Genomic DNA, 5000 nt, shown 5'->3' on the forward strand with positions numbered 1-5000 from the left:
CACTCCACCTGCGCCCCACTCCAACCGCCCAACTCGCAACTCCAGCGGATGAACGGCGGACTTTTCCCGCAGTCGCAATGTGCAATCCACCCCTATAACATGCGTTTCATGAAGAGTTATCTCCAATATGCGACATTCCCGCTGTCCCTATACATGAGCTGCGGGCTGTACCAGTTACGAGCTAGAGACGCGACCGCGTTGCTCTCTGTACGAATGCCGATGCTGAGCGGTCAGCTAGGAGGCGCTCCATCCATGTCGGTACCGGTGAGCGTTGCACTCGCAGTCGCAAGAACGTACGGCAAGTATATTACCTGGAAGAGTCAATGACAGTCCACGCCCCCCTGCGTGGGAAGAGTCTTTCTAGGCCATGACCCACCGGAAGGGCGCAGCGTCCCCCACCCCAGACATGTGACGTCACACCATCGGTATTGACGACTAGACTGATTCCTTATAATCATTTGCCATACACCGGTGGAAGCTGCCGAGACGAGTAACTACATAGCGGGCTCGCCGTGTCACTAATGTACAGAGATACAACAGTTTCGACTGGAACCGGATTAAACGTATACACGGCGCTGATTAGTAATAGATAGAGCCATCAGAATACAGATAATGTATACAACTGTCCGTATACATGCTGAAAGACTCTGCTCACAATCACAACCACACGTCAGCCACACACCCTTATCACGCACTACTCTCTGCCTGTAACACGCACACAGACAATATGTAAGCACCAGCATGGAACAACACCCAGTGCATCCTCTCCGCCACATTAGACAATCCACACTGTCATAACCAGACTGGGAGGTCCACTCAGAAAACAGAATATCCCACCCACCCGACAACCACCATTGCTCAGCCAAGCCACCAACACCCACACATGTCCTACACAGGGGTGCACCCAACATCACAATACTGCCTCCTCTCACAGCACACAAACAATGGCAGGAATGAAAGACACAGGTCTGCCACAAGCATGGAATGAGAGCGCCGCCTGTCATGAGCCAAAGGTGCATCCTGACGTGGCAAATCAGATGATGCCGCAGGCATCCACTTACTATAATCACAATCAACAAACCGGCCGCCCCGCCCCGCCCCCCATTAAACCTTTCCTTACAACAATGTGTACCTTAACCTAACCTATATCGTACCGTAACCTAACCTATATCGTACCGTAACCTAACCTATGTCGTACCGTAACCTAACCTATGTCGTACCGTAACCTAACCTATGTCGTACCGTAACCTAACCTATGTCGTACCGTAACCTAACCTATGTCGTACCGTAACCTAACCTATGTCGTACCGTAACCTAACCTATGTCGTACCGTAACCTAACCTATGTCGTACCGTAACCTAACCTATGTCGTACCTTAACCTAACCTATGTCGTACCTTAACCTAACCTATGTCGTACCTTAACCTAACCTATGTCGTACCTTAACCTAACCTATGTCGTACCTTAACCTAACCTATGTCGTACCTTAACCTAACCTATGTCGTACCTTAACCTAACCTATGTCGTACCTTAACCTAACCTATGTCGTACCTTAACCTAACCTATGTCGTACCTTAACCTAACCTATGTCGTACCTTAACCTAACCTATGTCGTACCTTAACCTAACCTATGTCGTACCTTAACCTAACCTATGTCGTACCTTAACCTAACCTATGTCGTACCTTAACCTAACCTATGTCGTACCTTAACCTAACCTATGTCGTACCTTAACCTAACCTATGTCGTACCTTAACCTAACCTATGTCGTACCTTAACCTAACCTATGTCGTACCTTAACCTAACCTATGTCGTACCTTAACCTAACCTATGTCGTACCTTAACCTAACCTATGTCGTACCTTAACCTAACCTATGTCGTACCTTAACCTAACCTATGTCGTACCTTAACCTAACCTATGTCGTACCTTAACCTAACCTATGTCGTACCTTAGCCTAACCTATGTCGTACCTTAACCTAACCTATGTCGTACCTTAACCTAACCTATGTCGTACCTTAACCTAACCTATGTCGTACCTTAACCTAACCTATGTCGTACCTTAACCTAACCTATGTCGTACCTTAACCTAACCTATGTCGTACCTTAACCTAACCTATGTCGTACCTTAACCTAACCTATGTCGTACCTTAACCTAACCTGTATTGCGACCTTAACCTAACCTGTATTGCGCCTTAACCTAACCTGTATTGCGCCTTAACGTAACCTGTATTGCGCCTTAACGTAACCTGTATTGCGCCTTAACGTAACCTGTATTGCGCCTTAACGTAACCTGTATTGCGCCTTAACGTAACCTGTATTGCGCCTTAACGTAACCTGTATTGCGCCTTAACGTAACCTGTATTGCGCCTTAACGTAACCTGTATTGCGCCTTAACGTAACCTGTATTGCGCCTTAACGTAACCTGTATTGCGCCTTAACGTAACCTGTATTGCGCCTTAACGTAACCTGTATTGCGCCTTAACGTAACCTGTATTGCGCCTTAACGTAACCTGTATTGCGCCTTAACGTAACCTGTATTGCGCCTTAACGTAACCTGTATTGCGCCTTAACGTAACCTGTATTGCGCCTTAACGTAACCTGTATTGCGCCTTAACGTAACCTGCATTGCGCCTTAACGTAACCTGCATTGCGCCTTAACGTAACCTGCATTGCGCCTTAACGTAACCTGCATTGCGCCTTAACGTAACCTGTATTGCGCCTTAACGTAACCTGTATTGCGCCTTAACGTAACCTGTATTGCGCCTTAACGTAACCTGTATTGCGCCTTAACGTAACCTGTATTGCGCCTTAACGTAACCTGTATTGCGCCTTAACGTAACCTGTATTGCGCCTTAACGTAACCGATATTGCGCCTTAACGTAACCTATATTGCGCCGTAACGTAACCTATATTGCGCCGTAACGTAACCCACATTGCCCCTTAACGTAACCCACATTGCCCCTTAACGTAACCCACATTGCCCCTTAACGTAACCCAACACACGTTGGGCCTTAACCCAACACACGTTGGGCCTTAACCCAACACACGTTGGGCCTTAACCCAACACACGTTGGGCCTTAACCCAACACACGTTGGGCCTTAACCCAACACACGTTGGGCCTTAACCCAACACACGTTGGGCCTTAACCCAACACACGTTGGGCCTTAACCCAACACACGTTGGGCCTTAACCCAACACACGTTGGGCCTTAACCCAACACACGTTGGGCCTTAACCCAACACACGTTGGGCCTTAACCCAACACACGTTGGGCCTTAACCTGCTCTGTAATTGTCATACGACGCGTTAAATTAGTGTAGTGTTGCCTAACTGCAACCCCCGCAATATAGTTTGCTACTCGCACTGCCCGGTCCCCAGTGTATCGCTTCATGTTAAACACCTTGCAGCTATACACTGTAATGTGGATGGCAGCAGGACGTACATGCTCAATGCCCTTTGCAGTTGTTCATTGGCATTTGCAGTTGTTCATTGGCATTCGCATGTGCGAAGCACTTAGCCTACGCTGTGGTACGGCCTGTGTCAACTGTCCGCTGATGTTGTACGTCCAAATCACACACTGTACTGCACATTGGTCCTCATGTACTGAATGATACATCGTGGTACATGTGACCGTACAACGACTGCGCCAACAACGGCGAACCATGCGGTCCAAATGTTGTGCACTCAGCTACGTGTCGTCTCCCTATAAGAGCTGGATTGCAGTGTGGTATGCCCTGGATGGCGATCAGCATGAGCCGTCTGTTGATGTAGTGGCGCGTGTTGTCAGACGTAGTCGTCTCTTCTCACACACCGTGATAGCATGGTGCACTGCGTTCCACATCTGCGACATGCGACAGAGGCCGGTTGACAGTCGTTCGCGCAATGGACATCGCATACGTACGGGGGCCACCTTCCACGTGTTCGCGAAGCGTGCACATGTTGTTGCGTGTATGTGGGCAGACATAGTGTGTCGTGACACCTGACACAGGCATGCAACAATCGTTGAATTTGCAAATGGCGATGGACGCCTACGTTTGCTGGTGACGTTATGCAAATGAACAACTGGTAAACCGTTGTGGTGCGGTTGTTCTCGCTAGAGGTGAATCAGTGATGGCGACGATCGGTTGAGCTACCAACCGGTTGTTCCAGCGATACCCACCATGCCCACGAACGTGAATGGCATCTGGGTGTGAAGCGATACGCGGCGGTGGCTGGGTGGGACCGTCCCCGGCCGGTGAGGGGGGGCCTCCCGGCGTGCTGGCCGCGCGGTGCGTGGGCGCACGCGCTACAGCCGGCTGGTGGGGGCGGCCAGTGGCAGGCGCGCCGGCCGACGGAGGCGGCAGGCGGCGCAGCTGCGCGCCGGCGCACCCTGCACGCGGCGCCGTGCGGCCAAAGTAGGTCCTCGCGGGCCCGGTGCGAAGCGCGGTGGACATCTGCAGTGTGCTGGTCCGATTGAGGACTGTGTGCGCTGAGGATGCGCCGCCGCCCGGCGCTCGGCGCCGCGACGCCGTCTGCTGCTCGGTCGCCTCTGCGGTTCTCGCAGGTGGTTTGTATCGCAGCTGTGCGGACGTGTTGGCGCGTGCGCTGTGCTGGGAGAGTTCGCTTCGGCACCCAAGTGGGGCTTTTGTCCTTCTGTGGCGCTGGCGTTGGAGCTGCCGGTCACCGTAGGTGGCGCGTGTTGTCTCCCGCCGGCAATGCCACGACAGCACGCTCCCGGGCCTCTGTCGGCAGCGGCAAGCTCAGTTGGGAGCACGGGTGGTCGCACCTAAAGCGTCTACTCGCCAAACTCCGGGCGATTGCGCCTCTCTCGAACCCGACCAAGTACTTAGGACGGCGCTGCGCGCCGCCGGGACCTGAGAGGGTTTCGAGGTGTATTGTGCAGGGGAGCTCAGCCTCCTCCTGTTTGCAGAATAATTGAGCGGACGCTTGCGTGTTCGCGCGGGCCCCCGGGACACACTCCCGGGCGGCCGGCTGCTCAGCTCTAGTTGACGCAGCTCCCTGG

The 5000-nt window shown here is 52.1% G+C and overlaps 1 non-coding gene across 1 annotated transcript in view; it reads left to right on the plus strand.

The window, feature by feature from the left end:
* Positions 1-4993: 4993 nt before the first annotated feature.
* Positions 4994-5000, plus strand: part of LOC124585264 — a 1910-nt gene continuing 1903 nt past the window's right edge. The window contains exon 1 of the ribosomal RNA XR_006974834.1: positions 4994-5000. This exon is cut by the window's right edge and continues 1903 nt beyond it. This is a non-coding gene — a ribosomal RNA (small subunit ribosomal RNA).

This window comes from Schistocerca americana, unplaced genomic scaffold (assembly GCF_021461395.2).
Source record: "Schistocerca americana isolate TAMUIC-IGC-003095 unplaced genomic scaffold, iqSchAmer2.1 HiC_scaffold_492, whole genome shotgun sequence".
Lineage (NCBI taxonomy): Eukaryota > Metazoa > Arthropoda > Insecta > Orthoptera > Acrididae > Schistocerca > Schistocerca americana.